Source organism: Stegostoma tigrinum, chromosome 48 (assembly GCF_030684315.1).
Source record: "Stegostoma tigrinum isolate sSteTig4 chromosome 48, sSteTig4.hap1, whole genome shotgun sequence".
Taxonomy (NCBI): domain Eukaryota; kingdom Metazoa; phylum Chordata; class Chondrichthyes; order Orectolobiformes; family Stegostomatidae; genus Stegostoma; species Stegostoma tigrinum.
The window spans coordinates 1,752,703-1,773,223 of NC_081401.1; positions in this window are offsets into that span (position 1 = coordinate 1,752,703).

The window sequence follows — 20,521 nt, forward strand, 5'->3', positions numbered from 1 at the left end:
CTTAATAACTTTGATGCTTTCAGTCAACAGCATCCTCCTTGTCCAACAGCTCTCCATTCTCGTTCAGTTGAGAGGGACTTTTAAAACTAGCCAGCAATTCATAGCCACGCTCATTCCTCAAACTGAATGGTTTTCTGGATCATTTCACGTGTCTGTTAGGATGAACCGTATCACTGTGGATTTGGATTCACAAGCAAGACCTGAGGCACTGAAAGAGGATCAGTGACCCGATAGATTTTTCACACAACTGATGATAATTGTGTCCAAACTGATCAGTGGTATAGATAAAGTAGACAGTCAGAGACCTTTTCCTCGGATGGAGGTAGCTTTCATGAGGGACATAGTTTTAAAGTGAAAGGAAGTAGATATCGGGGAGATGTCAGAGGAAGGTTCTTTACACTCAGAGTGTGGTAGGGGCGTGGAATGCATTGCTGGAGAGGATAGTGGAGTCAGCCTCATTAGGGATATTTAAGCGGCTATTAGATAGGCATATGGATGATAATATAAGGTAGCAGTAGAGGTTAAATAGACCCTAGGTTTCATGTAAAAGTTCAGCACAACATCGTGGGCTGAAGGGCCTGCACTGTGCTGTACTGTTCAATGTTCTATGTTCTATGTCCTATAATTTCATGGCCACCATGACTGAGAGTGAGTTTGTGTTCCAGGTTTCTGTGGCATCCCAAAAAGGGTTAGGGGTCAGGGATAGGAGGTAAACCATTTATATCAGGAGTAATATTCTATGAATAAAGTATTTTTTTAGAAAAAGAAAAATTATATCAGGAGTAATTCATCAGTCTAAGTATGCCATGTCTTCGGAGTTCACGGGCTAAGAGAGCTCTGTGGCCCTGGGTGCCAAATGTGCTCCAGACAAAAATAGATAGAATTGTTATGAAAGATGTTAAGTGTTTGCAGGATGGTGTGTTAAGAAATGGCTGTGATGCAAGAATAAATGCGTTTGAATTAAAGGATGGAGCTTGCTGGCAGAACTGAATGTCCCACTCCCACTCCTATTTCCCATGTTCTTACTTCTTGATTAAATTAACATAAATTCCACTAGCTGCCAGGATAGTAGTTTAACTCTGTCTCCAGAGTATACCCCTGGTCATCTGTGTTACAAATCCAGGACATTCCCATGATGCCATCTTCTCCAATAGCACACAGCCTCATTTAAGTGCAGCCAGCGAATCACGTGCAACTGTTTCTCTCTGGCTTTCTTTTGTAATTTTCAAATCAAATATTTTGTTTCCTCCTACAAATTTTATGAATAAACTGTCTTTTCTGGGACAAAAATTGTTCAGAAAATGCCAGAACCAAGCAAATGGAGAAAGCAAGCGGAAGAAAGATCCTCACAAAGAGATGGCTCCCACAGCAGCCCCCAAGAGTGTTGTTGGATAGAGTGAAGATGCCTCATTTCTACAGACCTTGTGCTGTGGTTCAGAGGGAAATCTGCCGTTATTAGAAATCCAGGTAGCTACTCATCTACAAACTTCCCTTCAAGTGCGTGGTGGGAGAGATCACTCAAGGAGACTGGGCTGAGCTTCTGGAGCTCTCAGGGCTGTCATAAACCTGCAGGAGGCCATTGAAACTGGCCTGATGGCTATTTGAGGATAGGGAGCTGTACATCATCCATACCAATCAAGTAAGTATCATGCCCAAAGACTTCCAGCTGGTCCTTCTCATTTGCACAGAGAGAACCTCCAAGCTGGCCTCTGCACCAAGAGCTTTATTGACTCTGAACAGAAACAGGAAAGAGCTGTGATCTGTCATTGTTGTGGCCAGAACACCCACATCAATAAATGCTCTTTGCAATTTTACTGACACTCAGTGTTTTGCTGCACTAGGTCACATGGCCAGTTAAAAGCAATCACTGGAGTCACATATTCACCAGCCCATGGAAAGAGTGATCTCTTACTGAACCTGAGCATTTAGTGTTTGTTTCCTTCCTCTATTTGTCCTTCTCAGGCTCATTGCTTATAATTCACAGTTTCGTAGCGGCATGCAGCAATGAAATAGACCGTCTGGTCTAACTCATCTGTGCTGACCAGACATCCCAATTTGACCTAGTCCCATTTGCCTGTATGTCCCATATCTGTCTAAACCCTTCTTATTCATAAATCCGTCCACATACCTCTGCGTGAAAAAATGTGCTCTTCAGGTCATTTTTAAATCTTTCCCTCTCATCTTAAACCTATTCACTCCATTTTTGTACGCCCCTATTCAAGGGAAAACAAAAGCTTGGCTATACAATGATTTATTACAGCCTCTAGAATGTTACCCCTCAGTCTCCAACACTCCAGGTAAAAGATAAAGCTGCAGGCTACTCAGTTTCTCCCTGTAACTTAAACACTCCAGTGCCAGCAACATACTTGTCAATCTTTTCTGCACGCTTTCAAGTTAACAACATACTTCTTATAGAAGGATGACCAGAATTGTATGCAGAATTCTAAAAGTCTCAATATTAACATACAGCCACAACATGACATCCCAACTCCGATACTCAACGCTCTGATCAATGAAGGCAAACGTGCCAAATGCCTCCTCCATCATCCTGTCATCCTGCAACTATAGTGTTAAGAAACTATGCACCTATTCCCCCAGGTGCCTTTGTTCAGCAACACTCCCCAGGGCCTTACCATTAAGTCTATAACTCCTGCCCTGATTTGCCTTACCAAAATGCAGCAATTGGCATTTATCTAAATTAAGCTCCATTTGCCACTCCTCAGCACATTCGCTCATCTGATCAGGGTGCTATTGAAATTTGAGGTAATCTTCTTCACTGTCCACTATATTATCTATTATGTTGCCGTTTGCAAACTTCCTAACCATAACACCAGTCTTCACATCCATATCCACATCCACATATAAATGACATAAAACAGTGGAACTAACACTGATCATTATGGCACACCACTGGTCACAGGCCTCCAGTCTGAAAAGCAACCCTCTCCCACCACCCTCTGTCTCTTATGTTCAAGCCAATTTTCGATCCAATTGGATAGCTCCCCAGATTGCACGTGGTCTAACCTTACAAACCAGTCTTCCATGCAGAACCTTGTCAAACACCTCATTGAAGTCCATACAGACAACATTGACAGCTCTGCCCTCGTCAGTTATTTTTGTCACCCATTCGAAATCCTCAATAATGTTAGTGAGTCATGATTTCCCAATAACAGAGCTGTGCTGATTATCCATGATCGGTCCTTGCCTTTTCAAATGCGTGCAAATCCTGTTCCTCAGAATCCCATCCAACTACATAACCGACACTGATGCAAGGCTCAGTAGTCTATTGTTCCTTGGTTTTTCCTTACAGTCTTTCTGAAACAATGCCACCACATTAACCCATCTCTTGTCTTTTTGCTCCTTATCTGTGGCTGTCAGCGATACAAATATCTCAACAAGGGGCCCAGCAATCTATTCTCCAGCTTCCCACAGAATTCTGGAAACACCTGATTAGAGGATTTGGGGATTTTTCTATCTTTCTGTGTTTTAAGATATCCAACACTTTCTCTTCTGTAATATGTCTTTTGAAGATATCACTGTTTATTTGCCCAAGTTCCTTGGTTTCCATGTCCTTCTTCACAATAAATACTTGTGCAAAATATTCATTTAGTATCTCATCCATGTCCTGTGCTTCCACACATAGGGGCCCATGTTGAACATTAGGGAGCCCTATTCTCTAGCTGGTCACACTTCTGCCATTAATGTATTTATAGGATCTCTTTGGATTCTATTTGCCAATGCTATCTCATGACACATTTTTGCCCTCCTGATTTCCCTTTTAAGCACACTCCTATTGCCCTTGTATTCCTCTAGGGATTCACTTGATCCCAGCTGCCTGGACTTGATATATGCCTCCTTCTTTTCCTTGGACCAGAACCTCAATTTCTCCAGCTATCCAGCACTCTCTACACCTACCAAACTTTCCCTTCACACTATCAAGAATATCCTGTTTCTGAACACTTGTGATCTCAATTTTAAACACCTCCCACCACCCAAATATTCCTTTACTCTCAAACAGCTTCTCCCAATCAACTTCTGAAATTTTCTATCTGTTGTTGTTAAATTTGGCCTGGCTTTGATTTAGATGTGTTGGTACTGGTGTTGGACTATAACTTTTCTATCAGTTCTAACTTTTTCATAAGTATTTTAACTCTAATTGAATAATGATTTCTTGCCTCAAAGTGCTCCCCCACTGACACCTCACTCACATGCCCTGCCTTATTTCCCAATAGAAGATCAAGCATTGTTCCTTTTCCAGTCGGTACATCCATGTATTGAATCAGAATGTTTTCTTGTATGCACTTAACAAATTGCTCCCAGTCCAAACCCTGAGCATCATGGCAGTCCCGGTCTATGTTTGCAAAGTTAAAATCCCCTACCATTCCAACCCTATTATTCTTATCGATACCCGAGACCTCCTTACATATTTGCTTCTCAAATTCCCGCTGACTATTTGGGAGGCAGATAAAACAGTCTCAACATGGTGATAATCCCTTTCCTTGTTCTCAGTTCCACTCATATAAAGACACTGGATGATCTCGCAGGAATATCCTCCTCAAGTGCAACCACAATGCTATCCGTAACCAAAACACCATGCCCCTTCCTGCCTTGCCTCCCTTTCTGTCCTTCCTGCAGTATCTATATCCCAGAATATTAAGCTGGCAGCCCTATCCCTCCCTGAGCCAAGTTTCTGTAATAGCTATGATATCCCTGTCTTAAGTTCCTAACCATGCCCGAAGTTCATCTGCCTTACCCTATGCAGTAAATGGAAAAGTCCTGGGGAAAATTGATGTACAGAGAGATCTGGGTGTTCAGGTCCATTGTTCCCTGAAGGTGGCAATACAGGTCAATAGAGTGGTCAAAAAGGCATATGGCAAGCTTTCCTTCATCGGACGAGGTTTTGAGTACAAAAGTTGGCAGATCATGTGACAGTTGTATCAGACTTTGGTTCAGCCACATTTCGAGTACTGTGTACAGTTCTGGTTGCTACATTACCAAAAGGATGTGGATGCTTTGGAGAGGGTGCAGACGGGGTTCACCAGGATGTTGCCTGGTATGGAAGGCACTAGCTATGAAGAAAGGTTGAGTAGATTAGGAATACTTTCATCAGAAAGATGGAGATTAAGGGGCAACCTGATTGAGGTCTACGAAATCATGAGGGGTACTGACAAGGTGGATAGCAGGAAGCTTTTTACCAGAGTGGGGGACTCAATTACTAGGGGTCATGAGTTCAAAGTGAGAGGAGGAAAGTTGATGGGAGATTTGCATGGAAAGTTCTTTACGCAGAGGGTGGTGGGTGCCTGGAGCATGTTGCCAGCGGAGGTGGTAGATGCAGACACGCTAGCATCTTTTAAGATGTATCTGGACAGGGAGCAAAGGGATACAGACCTTAGAAAATAGATGACAGGTTTAGACAGAGGATCTCGATTGGCGCAGGCTTGGAGGGCTGAAGGGCCTGTTCCTGTGCTGCAATTTTCTTTGTTCTTTTGTTCTTTATCTGTCAGGCCTCTTGCATTGAAGTAACTGCAGTTTAATTTATCAACCTTATCTCTCTCTCTCTGCCAGTCTTTTGTATGCCTTGACTGTTTAACTTGCTCCCCTTAGCTACTGTCCCATCCTCAGCATTGTCACTTGTCTCACCATCTCTTTTGGCTTCTAATTTAACCTTCCTGGGTACCTCGAGCAAATGTCTCTGCAAGGACATTAGCTCCCTTCCAATTAAAATGGAACACATCCTTCATATACAACCCATTTCTACACCCAAAACGATCATAATGGCCAAAAAACGTGAATCCTTCTCCCCTGCACCAGCTCATCAGTCACTTACTGCTTAGTTTCCCATATTCCCGCTGTGCATAGCATCATCCCTTTCCCTACCTACGCCATTGGTGCCAACAAGCACAACGACCTCCTGTTTTTCAGAAAGATCCAGACCCGAAATGACAGCTTTCCTGCTCCTCTGATGCAGTCTGGCCACCTAACCTAAACAGCACCTGGACACTGTGGGCAATTTAGCATGGCCAATTCACCTCACCTGCACACCTTTGGACTGGGAGAGGAAATCACAGCAAACCCACACATGCATAAGGGGAATATTTAATCTCCACACAGACAGTCGTCCAAGACTGGCATTGAGCCTCCAGCGTGGCCATGTGAGGTAACAATGCTAACCATGAAGCCAGCTTACCATGCCATATGTGGCAAGGCTCAACAGAATAGTCAGAGAATCAAGACAGTTATTAAAACATTAAGGAACATTCTTGGTGGATGGCATTTGGAATTGGCATGTAATGTTCAGCTTCATGATTTTGGAATCATTCATTGTTTTACTCTTATTTTGTACACTTGGCTCTATCATGTCAGTATTACTGTTGTGTTTTAACACCAGCGTAAGCATCAAATGCAGTAGCTTAGGACATGATGGTCTCAAAACTGCAATGGGTGAAGCAAAATCAATGTTGTTTACTCTAGTTTTGTTTTATATATGTTTATTTCTTTGTGAGTCCTTACTGATGATTATTTTGTCATACATTAATTTATTATTGCTTTGCAAATATCACATAATGGAATATCAATTTAAAATTGTGCATGGTGTAGCATCTTAGCTTGGATATGAATTGATATAGTGGAAAATGACAAATGATATTAGCTTTGCCCAACATTTTAAAAATAATAAACAAGGAAAAGGGGCTGTAATACATTGCATAAGGATTGAACCCTCGACATTTGTTGAGACAAACACTGTTATAGAGTCACAGAGTCATACAGCGTGGAAACTGATTCTTCAGTCTAACCAGTCCATGCCAACTGTAATCCCAAAGTAATCTCGTTCCACATGACTGCGGTTGGCCCATATCCCTCCAACCATTTCAGGTTCAGGTACTTATTTAAATATCTTTTAAGTGTTGTAACTGTATCTGCATCCACCAATTTCTCTGAATGTTCATTCCACACATGAACCACTCTCTGTGTGAAAAAAAAATGCCTGTCATGTATTTTTAAATCTTTCCCCATCACCTGAAAAATACTCCCCTGGTCTTGAAATCTCCCACCCTAGGGAAAATACACCTTCTGTTGGTTGGAATTAGACTTAGATTCCAGCATTAATTGGGCAATGACAAAGTTGCATTGAAAGGTTTACTGCATAGTCTTATTTTGGTTGTTATCTGCAATAAAGTTCAAATCATAGTTTTCATCAATTGTGAGATTTCTTCCTAAGTAGCTGACTTAAAGTTAACTTGTGGTGGTGAACCTACAACAAGTGACACTGCCACAATGCAACCATCTCCCCGTCTGACAGATCAATGGGGAGAAGAACAAATTAACACTCAGGACTAATTACTTTTAAGAAGAACAATGACCAGAAGAGAAATGGAAAATTCCAGTGTGGATTTCACAAAGGCACAGATGATGGTTTACTCAGAAGCCTTACTGAGTTAGAAGTAGAGATTAGAAATGTGTAAAGATGGTATTGGATATTATTGGTGCTGCAGAGGATGTGGAAACATAAATCAATGCAGCAGAAAAATGATTCTGGAAGTTCTGAACTGCCTGGTTCCACATTAATTATTGGTGGTGGAAGAAGTTATATTGAATGGATAGGGAATGGAATTTTCATTTCAAATTATGACATTAGCTTCAACGTGTTATACATTAAAAAAATATGAGGAGCAAATTAGTTCAACCTGACTGCATAGCTGTGCCTGCCTCTTTGTAGGTTACGTGGAAGAGTCCCTCTTCTGCACCTACACTGGCCCCAAACCCCACCTCTTCCTCCGGTACATTGATGACTGTATCGGCGCCGCCTCTTGCTCCCAAGAGGAGCTTGAACAGTTCATCCACTTTACCAACACCTTCCACCCCAACCTCAAGTTTACCTGGGCCACCTCCAAAACATCCCTCACCTTCCTGGACCTCTCTGTCTCCAAATCAGGCAACCGGTTAGAAACTGATATCCACTTCAAGCCCACCAACTCCCACAGCTACCTAGAATACACCTCCTCCCACCCACCCCCCTGCAAAAATTCCATCCCCTAGTCCCAATTCCTTCGCCTCCCAGATGTCCGTGTTCTGCAAGGACCGCAACTTCCCCCCTGCAGTGGTCGAGAACGCCCTTGACCGTGTCCCTCGCATTTCCCGCAACACATCCCTCACACCCCGCCCCCGCCATAACCGCCCCAAGAGAATCCCCCTCATCCTCATATACCACCCCACCAACCTCCGGTTACAACGCATCATTCTCCGACACTTCCACCACCTACAATCTGACCCCACCACCCAAGATATTTTTCCATCCCCACCCTTGTTTACCTTCCAGAGAGACCCCTCTCTCTGTGACTCCCTTGTCTGCTCCACACATCCCTCCAACCCCACCACACCCAGCACCTTCCCCTGCAACCGCAGGAAGTGCTACACTTTCTCGGACACCTCCGCCCTCACCCCTATCCCAGGCCCCAAGATGACTTTCCATATTAAGCAGATGTTCACCTGCACATCTGCCAAAGTAGTGTACTGTATCCACTGTACGGTGCGGCTACCTCTACATTTGGGAAACCAAGCAGAGGCTTGGGGACCGCTTTGCAGAACACCTCCACTGTCTCATGGTGGAACAATCACTGAAGGTTGGTTTGCAGGCACAGCAGGCAGTGAGGAAAGCAAGTGGTCTGTTGGCCTTCATAGTAAGAAGATTTGAGGAGCAGTGTAAGGATGTCTTGCTGCAGTTATACAGGTCTTTGGCAAGGCCAAACCTTGAGTATTGTGCACAGTGTTGGTCACCTAGTCTGAGGTAGGACATCCTTGCTATTGTGGGAGCCCAGTGACGATTCATCAGACTGATTTGTGGGATGGCAGGAGTGATATATGACATCAGGCTGGATCGACTGGGCTTGTATTCACTGGAATTTAGAAAAATGGTGGTGGGAGTGGTCATGATGATTTTCATAGAAACGATTAAAATCTGATGGGACTTGATAGGTTATATATGGGAGTAAATGTTCCCGATGTTGGGAAAGTCCAAAACTAGAGGTCACCAGTCCAAAGATAAGGGTTAAGGATTAAAACGAGGAAGAATTTCTTCATTCAGAGAATCTTAAACTTGTGGAATTCTCTCCCACAGGAAGCTGTTGGGGCCAGTTTATCTGATATGTTCAAGAGGGAGCTGGATGTGGCCCTTGTGGCTAAAGTGATCGAGACTATGGCGGGGGGGGGGGGGGGGGGGGGTGGGGCGCGGAATGAAATGCTGAGATTGCATGATCAGCCATGACTGTATTGGATAGTGATGTGGGCTTGAAGGGCCGAATGGCCTCCAGCTGCGCCTGTTTTCTGTGTTTCCATGTTTCTAGTGTTGCGAATGTGGTGCTCCGCAAGTAAGGACAGCAATATCCGTTCACTTGCGTATGTGCAACGTTTATACTCATCCGAGAAAGTGCCCATTAATCCTCTTTCTATAATATTTTTAACATATTTGAGGCAGGAGTTGTTCCCACACCAACTCTGCAGGAGGTGAATTATTGCGTCTCATTCATGGTCAGGTTGATGAAAATTCAAATAAATAAGCCTTTTTGAGGCAGTCCTGTGGAAACCACTAAAACAGTCATCCTGACTGTCCATGTTTTATCTCGAGGAAAGAAACAAGAAAATCAGTGTTAATTTTCCCTTCGAATCTGACCTGTCAGGCGCATCGATGAAAACCTTCAGGCTGTATTTGCTAAAAGAATGCAACTCATGCTAATTTAGAGGAACTAACTAAATCCTTGGTGGATTGATCAGTGTATAAATGAGATACTCTTCTATTAGCTGTCACATGCTCCAGTCAGTGTCTTCCTGCTCATGAAAAATTCACTGAGAAAATGGAAAAACCAGCAGTTCTGATCGCGAAAGAGATTTACTATCCAATTATTGCAACCATGGGTATACCTGGTGAGTACTGACGGTATGCTTTGTAATTGGGATGATGTGGATGTGCTGGTGTTGGACTGGCGCGAACAAATTCAGTAGTCAGGCGACACCAGGTTATAGCACAACGGGTTTATTTGAAATCACAAGCTTTGGAAGCGCTGCTCCTTCATCGAGTGAAGTCACTGGACCCTAAATGTTAACTCCGACTTTTTTTCTTCACAAATGCAGCCAGACCTGCTCAGCTTTTCCAGAAACTTTGGTATTTGTTCCTGATTTATAGCATCCACAGTTCTTTTGGTTTTTATTCTAAATCCGCTTGTTAGCTGATGAACGTTATGCCTTCATCAAACAGCAATATTTTTGAAAGTACTGCGCATATGTACCTGTGCAATTCAGACTTTGAGCAACAGTGATGTTATTGATAAAATGTGTCACTTCCTGTGTAATGTTCCCACAATAACCCTCGTCGTGCAGTTGTTCATATTGATAGTCAGAAAATAGAATAAAGCATTCTCTACAAAAATAGCAACCAGTTCTTAAAACGTGGCTAATCTCGTCTCTCTCTCTTTTGCAGCGAACGTGATGACAATTGTAATTCTCTCTCAAAGGAACTGTGGTGTTTCCAAGTGCATGTCTATCTACATGGTAGCCATGGCAACAGCAGACCTACTCGTTATGGTCATCGATGTAACCTTGTATCGCGTTTTCAGTTTTCATTTTCCATTTTCGTTCCTGTCACGTACCCCAGTGTGCACGGCGATCTTATACACGATGATCACCAGCCTCGACCTGTCTGTTTGGTTCACAGTTTCCTTCACATTTGACCGTTTTGCAGCGATCTGTGGCCAGCGATTCAAACAAAGGTTTTGCACAGCAAGAAATGCTGGTGTGGTAGTAACAGCGTTCTCTTTTGTCAGTTTGCTCAAGAATATCCCGACTTTGTTTGCATTTGAAACACAACAACGAATTAACGGAGTCCAGTGGGGATGTCAGTCAAATGCGGATTTTTTTTTCTCGCCGCCAGGTATAGCATTCGTCTGGTTTCACAGCACTTGGGTCGTGTGGTTTCCTTTTACACTGATTCTCCTGTTTAATTCTATGATCATCCGATCTATTCTCCTGGCCAACAGGATCCGCAAAGCACTCAGAGGTCATAGAGATAAGAATCACAGTGATCCAGAGATTGAGAACCGCAAGAAATCTATCATTTTATTGTTCTCCATTTCAGGTTGTTTCATATTGTTTTGGTTGACAGCCTCGGTAAGCTTTGTGTCAACCAGAGTGTCAAATACCACTTATTACAGAGGTGACCTCAGTGATCCTGGATATATTGCCCTTGAAGCAGGGACTTTCCTGAAGTTTTTGACTTGTTTACAGAACCCATGCATTTATGTCGTAACCCAGAGTAAATTCAGAAAAGCACTGAACAAAATGATTTGCTGTCTGGTCACTAACGCTAAGACCAGTTGCGAAATGTGGCTAAAGTTAAATAAAATTGATTTAACGTTCAGTTACAACACATTTGTTTTATATCGCGAGATGTCTTGCTTTGTTGTATAGTGGAGAAAAAACCCGAAATGTTTGAATTATTTTGTTCACAGCTGTTTTATTTTGCAGAAAATGTTGCCTGTATTATTGTCTGGATGACTTTAATTCCATCTGTCCATTCTGGTTTCATTTTTACCACAATAGGAAAAGCCATCACAGCAGAAGTAGACCATTCAGTCCATCAGTTCTGCTCCACCAGTCAATGAGATGTGGGGTGACCTGATAATTCTTAACTTCACATTCCACAGAGAGGAAGTCAGCTATATTTTAGATACAGGCGCCCATTAAAAAAAAAATTCATTTAGACAGTTCTCACTGCAAGTCGAACAATGATCAATTTTGCAAGATATGCAGGACATTTCATTTAACTGTTGAAGAAGTGGATTTCAGTAGCTGCTTCATTCTCAAACAGAAGTGATGACGTGATTAATATCGAATAATTGAAATAGAAGAAACCTGAGTTCAATTAAACTGAAATGTCACATTCTCTAATCTAAATATTAGTTAAAGTGCTAAATGTACTTATTCTCCTTATTGTGATCCAGGGATTATTTTTTGTTTGTGCAGAGTGTGTTTGCCCTGCATTTGAGGGTGAAATACTGCAAATATTGTCCAGATATGGGAAATTGATCATACATGGACAATATTTAAGATTAAAATTGCGCAATTTAGTTCTTCTACCAGATTAGAAAGGAGACAATAAACAGGAAAATTAGAAGGAGGATGAATCCTAAGCACAGGAAATGGAATGGCTATGAACTGAAACAAAATATTTCGATGATTATCTTACAACACTCGTTGTACTGAGATCTTATTTTCAGAGCAATCTCACAGTGTAATTTACACAACGATAACACACTTTATATTCAACTCAGGCCAAGTGCTAACTTCGAAGATGTGTGTGTGCGATGTAAAATCCCTCTGGTGTGAAATGTTGCAAGACCATTGTATTTGCTAGCTCTGACATTCAGATGTTTCTCAAATGGAAGCATGACATTAATATCAATGAAATATTATTAGCAGCTCCTGGAGTGCTGTGAAAGTGATCCCTGAATGGCAAATGAGAACTGTAAATGCAGCTAGTTTTGTTCTTAGAATCCCTGCAGTGTGGAAGCAGGCCTTTCAGCCCAACAGGTCCACAGCAACCCTCAGAGCATCCCACCCAGACCCAACCCCTCATAGCCCACCCACTCTACACATCCTTAGACACAATGGGTAATTTATCATGGCCAACCCACCTGGCCTGCACATCTTTGGGCTGCGGGAGGAAACCCAAGCAGACATGGGAAGGATGTGCAATCTCCACACAGACAGTCACCCAAGGGTGAAATCGAACCCGGGTTCCTGGCAGTGTGAAGCAGCAGTGCTACCCACTGAGCCACCATGCTGCCAAAAGTGTAGTAAGAAACCTGGGCTCGTCCAGGAGTTGAACCCGGGAGTTGTATTAACACTACACGGGACCCGAAGCGAGAATCATACCCCTGGACCAACTCACCATCTCCATTTGTTAGTGTATTGAAGCCCCTTTGAGTGACACACAATATATTGAAAGGAGGCAGAATTGCATGGTTCTTAATTTTCCATGTGTGTTGCTGGGTAAAAGCTCAGAAAAAATACGATCTTATCTTAATGAGTAACTCAGAACAAACGTCCAAAGATGTTTCTGCCCTGAGCGAAGGAATAGAACATAGAATATGGAACAAAACAGCGCAGAACAGGCTCTGCGGCCCTCGATGTTGCGCTGACCTGTGAACTAATCTAAGCCCATTCACCTACACTATACCATCATCATCCATATGCTTATCCAAGGACTGTTTAAATGCTGAGTGAACCACATTGGCAGGCAGGGCATTCCACGCCCTTACCACTCTCTGAGTAAAGCATATCTCAGACTTCATCTACCCTGTCTTCCATGTAAGGTTTTTGTTAAGATTTGTAACTCTGGTTGTTTGTGAGTTTGTTGACTTGTTCACTGAGCTGACTTGTTTCTTGTTCAGACGTTTCTTCACTAGGTGAGGTAACGATTCTGTTCTGTATGGGTTTGTATACGGGGTTCAATTCTATATAAAAACTGAAAGAACTGCAGGTGCTATAAATCAGAAACAAAAACAAAATTTCTGGAGAGGCTCAGTGAGCCTGGCAGCATCTGTGAAGGAGGGAAAAAAAACAGAGTTAACGTTTCGGGTCCAGTGACCCTTCCTCAGAACAGTTCCGAGGAAGGGTCACCGGACCCGAAATGTTAAATGTTTTTTCCATTTCTATATGTTTATTGGTTGTGTCATGGTTTCCTCGAGGCATGGTTCTCAACCCATAAGGCAATCAACGAATGTGTAGAATTGGACCCCATATACAAATCCATACAGAACAGAACCAGAAATGACCCAACTCACCATAACGGACAGGACAGTATAAATTCCAAACAGAGTAGAACATCTCTTCATCAGAGGCCTCACTGATGATGTTGCTTCGCATATCTACCACGTGGTAACTTTTTGTTTGAGTTGATCTAGTAACTTTATGAAAATTGGTAGCAAGTAATATCCTTTGGAATCTTCTGCATTAAGATTAGTCGGGAAATTAAATTGAAACACATAATTTGGAAGAGAAAACAAGGTGTAGAGCTGGATGAACACAGCAGGCCAAGCAGCATCTTAGGAGAAGAAAAGCTGACGTTTCGGGCCTAGACTCTTCTGATTGTTATCTCGGACTCTCCAGCATCTGCAGTTCCTCTTATCTCTGACATAATTTGGAAGAGTCCTTTGTAACAAGTAAGCATCCAGGTTATTGGCAACTATTATGCTACAGCTGGCAAATATCTGGGAAGGAAGATAACTGTCGGCATTAATAAATGATTGAATGAGATGCTTTGCAAGTGCAGAAAGACAGGTGATAAAGGTATCTAGCGAGCATCATAGGAGGGCCCAGGGATGTGAATAACGTTGTCCATCATTGATTGTGTGCGTACAAGATTGGATGTGCAGATTAATGGAATGTGGTCAACAATGACATCAATGTTGCATGTAATTAAATGCAATGTGAAATGTACTTTTATATGCTGAATTTCAGTTTCAGTTCTGAATCTTTAGCCACCCAACAGCCACACAGAAGCCCTTGGAGCAGGGTTTTGCTCCTGATGCAAGAAACAGATTGTGAAAACCCATCGAGTGAAAAGGAATTGCAAGAATAACTTGTTTTTTAGGGTGTATTTTGGTTTTCCTTTTGTTTGGTGAAGCTATGCTGTCATTCCCTATCTCATTGCCCGTGTTAATCTGCTTTCGTGCGACCGTTTCACTTCGCCTGCGCCCCTGCCTTCTATCTTTTTTTCTGTCTCTGAAAGATTATCTCTTTATCCATTTTGCTCTCTTTGCCTCTGACAACCTGTTTCTCGGCCTTTCGTACTATTTATCTCAATGTCTCCTTTGTGTCGGGGAGAGAGAGATAACCTATGGAGAGATATAGTGAATAGTGGATGGCAAGAGAATATGGAGGAGACAGCGAGAGCTGTAGATAGTGCAAGTGAGCGAAGCTGCAATACAGATGACATGAGTGGTGGAGAGAAAATGAAAGACCCTGCAATTCTGAGATACCAAGATTTTGAGTGAGATAAAGTGCGAATTTGAGCTTGGAAAGCTTCAGCGATTAAACATTTCTGAAAACAGCGAGGTGATAAGATGGCAGAGGGTTGTAGAAAGTGACTTGGAGGGGGATGTTTCAAAATGCAATGGGACAGAGATAAGAAGGATGTGGAGAAGTGAGAATTTGGAAAACATGTAGAATGGACATCAGAGAAGATGGATATGGATATGAGGGAGGAATATCTGGGTGATCATAGTGGACTTTCTCTGCAACAACCTCTTCAATCTTTATCATGACTTGCCTACACAATGCCCACACCTCCAAATTTGTGGAAAAAATGCCATAGTTTGTCTGAATCATATAATTATTTTGGTCGAATGTGCAACTCAGTGAGAAGGTTTCTCTAGTTTCAGCACTTGCCCAAGGATCGCTCACGGAAGAATAATTCTCTCTCTCCCTCTGTGCATTGTCCAAACTTCAGTTTCTAAATCGATAATCATGCCGAGCTGTCCATTTTCAGAGTTCTAACACTCAGATTCCAACATTAATTAGTTCATTTGGGAATTTTATCAAGAATACAACAGAAAGCAGTCTGGTGTCATAATGCAATTATATTTAATTAAGTTATAAATGTTACTTATCAAAGTAAGGCAGCACCAGTCCAACCTGTCTCTGCCTCCCTAACCGGTTCTTCCTCTCACCCATCCCTTCCTCCCACCCCAAGCCGCACCCCCAGCTACCTACTAACCTCATCCCACCTCCTTGACCTGTCCGTCTTCCCTGGACTGACCTATCCCCTCCCTACCTCCCCACCCACACCTTCTCCACCTATCTTCTTTACTCTCCATCTTCGGTCCGCCTCCCCCTCTCTCCCTATTTATTCCAGTTCCCTCCCCCCATCCCCCTCTCTGATGAAGGGTCTAGGCCCGAAACGTCAGCTTTTGTGCTCCTGAGATGCTGCTTGGCCTGCTGTGTTCATCCAGCCTCACATTTTATTATCTTGGAATCTCCAGCATCTGCAGTTCCCATTATCTCTTTACGATGCATTTAGTTTCTTGAAATACAGTTCAGGACACAGTTCTGCACTTGGTTCATGGTTCTCTTTCCAATGCCATGTGGACCTTCCAGTCACAATAATCAGCAGGATAGCTTTAAACTTCCTCACGAGTGCTTTAGTCACTGGAAGCTTTCACTTGTTAACAATTTCCAAGTCACAACCCAGAGCTTGATCAATTGCGTTATAACCTTGTGATTGGCCTCGGCTAGGCAAAGCTTATTACTTTTTGGTTTATGCAAGGAATGAAGGATACGGACCAAGGACAGGCAAGAAGGATGATTTTAATTTGGCTTCATGTTCAGTATAACATTGAGGGCTGAAAGGCCTGTTCCTGTGTTGCACTGTTCTAACTTTAACTGAAACTCTCCTGCCCAGGTAAATCTCCTCTGCACCCTCTCCACTGCTTCCATATCCCTCCTATAATGTGGATTCCAGAACTGGACACAATGCAGTGTATGGCTGAGCCAACCATTTTTCACAGTTCCTGCATAATGCTCTGCACTTAAGCTCAATGGATCACCCAATAAAGACAGACATCCAAGAGATATTTTTCACTGCTTCATCCACCCATCCTGATAACTTCAGGGCATGGACACCAATGTCCCCCATTGATCCTGGTGTTTCCAAGGTCCTCCCATTCACTATGAATTTCCTTGCCGACTTTGTCTTGCTCAAGAACATCACCTCACATTTACCCAGAATGATATTCAATTGTCACAAATCAGCCCATCTGCCTGGTGCATCTATATCTTCCTGTATTATGAAATTAACCTCATCCCCATTTATCACCTCAGCATTTCTGTATCATTAGTGAATTTACTGATCAGCCCACCTACGTTCAGATATAAATCATTCATATTAAGCACAGATATCAAAGGCTCCAACACTGACCACGGTCAAATCCATTTGGACAGAGACTTCCAGTTGGAAAACCACCCCTGTTTCTGAAGAAGGGTCCAGGCCTGAAACATCAGCTTTCTGGCTCCTCTAATGTTGCTAAGCCTGCTGTGTTCATCCACCTTTTCATCTCAGATTCTCCAGTATCGGCAGCTCCTACTATCGCTGTCAACCCTGTGTTTCCTGCCACTCAGCCAATTTTGGATTCATGCATATGTCAACAGGAGCTGTTATTTCATTTTTGGAGGTCTTATCAATTTGGAATACTGTGTTGAGATCAGGAGCTGGATTGCACAATAACTTTCAATGATTCACGAGGAGTATGCAGAAGATGAATAGTTAAGGGTTTCTTTCCCTAAGGTGGGCAAGATCAGAACTCGGGAACATATGTGTAAGGTGAGATTAAAAAGGACCTGAAGGGCTACTTTGTAACACAGACACAAGTTCATATGTAGGTTGAACTGCCAGAGGAAGTGTTCGGTGCAGCTACAGTTACAACATTTAAAACATACTTGCACAGGCACATGAACAGGAAATTTTAAAGAGACATGTGCCAAATGCAGATAAGTGGGACCAGTTTAGTTTGGGAAACTTTGTCAGTATGAACGAATTGGACTGAAGGGTATTTTCCTATGGTGTTTGATTCTATGACATGGAAGCAGGCCGAATTGGCGCATTAGTTTATAATTCTGCACTATGTTGTCTGCATTAATAAATTGGAATTATGAATCAGTTGAAGGCAATAGATTATTCTGAGGTACCAAATTAGTTTCAACGGCTGAATTATGTTGATGGGCAGTACAATGTGAGGAGCTGCATAAGTTGAAGTAATGCAGCTGTTTGAGGAGATGTTTTATTTTGATATGCTGCATGTAGTTAAGAACCATTCCTAGAGGTACAGTATTGCTTACAGATTCTGAAGAATGTTGATGCGCTCTATACATTTAGGGTTTCATTTCATGTACTCTGTTGTAGAAGTTTCAAGAGCTTGGAAATTTCGAGGACTCAGTCTCAATAACTCTCTGAATGCTTCGTTGAATGTTTACTGGTGGAGAAAGAGTTCCCATCCAGCTGTGCAGGAGGGCAGTCAGTGGTACTGCAGCAGTGATAGGTTTCATTCAGTTCTGTAATGGACACAGCAGAGTGAATCCCCACTGGAAGATCAACAAATGTGGTGATGCCATTATTAATACTTACATTTGACAATGTTGTTTAGAAATGAACATAATTCAATTTGTCTTTAGAGAATCAATGTGATCATGCTGTGGCTTCCTCTACATCGGGGAAACTAAACGAAGGCCAGGGGACCACTTTGTGGAACACCTACACTCAGTTCGCAACAAACAACTGCACCTCCCAGTCGCCAACCATTTCAACTCCCCCTCACACTCCTTGGACGACAAGCCCATCCTGGGCCTCCTGCGGTGCCACAATGATGACAGCTGAAGGTTGCAGGAACAGCAACTCATATTTCGCTTGGGAACCTTGCAGCCCAGAGGTACCAATGTGGACTTCACCAGCTTCAAAATCTCCCCTCCCCTGACTGATCCAAAACCAACCAGCATGTACCTGCCTCCCTCACTTGTCCTCCCACCTATCGGCTCCTCCCACCTCAAGCCACCTCCTACCTACGAGCACCATCCTGCATCCTTGACCTGTCCGTCCTTCCTGGATCGACCTAGCCCCTCCCTAACTCCCCACCAACACTCACGTTTACTGGCTCCAACCCTGCCTCTTTGACCTGTCTGTCTCCACTCCAGCTATCTTCTCCTCTACTCATCTTCTATCCACCTCCCCTTCTCTCCCTATTCATTTCAGAATCCTCTTTCCCTCCCCCATTTCTGAAGAAGGGTCTTGACCTGAAATGTCAAACTTTCCTGCTCCTCTGATGCTGCTTGGCCTGCTGTGTTCATCCAGCTCCATACCTTGTTATCTCAGATTCTTCAGCATCGGCAGTTCTTACTATCTCTGATCATGTTTATTCAGAATCTGGTGTTTACACATTCAGCCACAGTGTTTAACTTATTCTGTTACAACAGAATGTGTTTGATCAAACTTTTGAAATGATGCAGTTATAATCAGAGGTCACTCATGGAGATTGCAATGACATGTACATGACAGGCTCAGTAAATTCACTGTCTTGGGCTTAGCCTCCAGGAGATGGCTGGCAGCACAAAGTGACATATTATTCCACGGACAAAATCGGCAAAATACTTCCTTCGATTGAAAAAACAGTTTGCACGTTGATTGTTGTCATTGGAGTTCCTAGTAAGTATAAATAACCACTGAGGTTGTGTGGTAATGCTTCTGAGCTGATGAATTCTGATTTTTGCTATGAAGCATAAATTACATTTAATGGTTACTGTTTCACACATGCTGAATCCATGGTACAGTTTATTTCAGTTAAAAATGATAAGGAACTGCATCAGATTTATTTGGTCCCATTTATTTCAAAACAGTATCTACTTCTAGCTCATACACTTGTTAAAATGTCATTTGTATGTGTAGTATATATGTACTGTTGGATTACACCTTCGCACACTTATTTTGATTGAAGACATTACTTGGAATGTTTGTATTTACTACTGTACTCAGTTTATATCACTGACTAGAGTAGAAATACCTCATACAACCATTTCTACAACAAGCAGCCACTGTAGAATTGTACTGAATGTGAGTCACCGTAAGTGAACAATGAGGGCTGCAGTAATGTGTGACTGGGAGCATCACCCAGTCCTGAAGTGTACTACGTGTGGCTGACGAACTCCACTGAGCCACATATCTCCAGGTACCATACGATGGGCACTGGCGATTTTAAATAAGCATATTTACAAACAGGAGAAAAATGTATGTTCTACTGGAAATGTTTATTGCTGGTAATCCATTTACTATTGAACAATAGAAAAAGCAAGTATATTAATTATTTACGATAAGCACTCAGCAACATGACTTCTCTATTCAGATGTTTCCTCCTGTGAGCATTCTATTGAAAACACTCTCCAGCCCTGAATCAACTCATTGCCTCAGCAATGGTCATGAGAATCGGTGGGCGATGGACACCACAATGCATTGCCGTGATGCAACATACGAATCAATTTGGCCGTTTGCATTGATTTCTGCCCTTGTCTATGTGATAGACCTTTAATGGATGAGTAGCCATCAATTATCAGCAGAGTCCCACCAAAAATAAAATCCAGCGATCTCCATTCCCCTTATCTGACGTTGGTATATCTCTGCAAACTGACACACGTAGAATTGGAGTATATAAACTTGTCAATGACGACACAGCCATGTGTTCCAATCAACAAAATTGACTACTATTCATAATGGAGGGAATAAGACACTGCTTTAACAAATGAACTAAGTTTTTGACAATCTGGGCACGATTATCATAAATTACAGGAAAGCTAATCGAACCTGGTGTAGAAAATGGCCCATTTAGCCAATTTTATCATTCTCTGCCACTTTCGCCACCTACTGTCTGACTCCACGACCAAAGAGATATTTCCCTCCCCACCTCTATCTGCCTTTTTTGGAGGGACCACT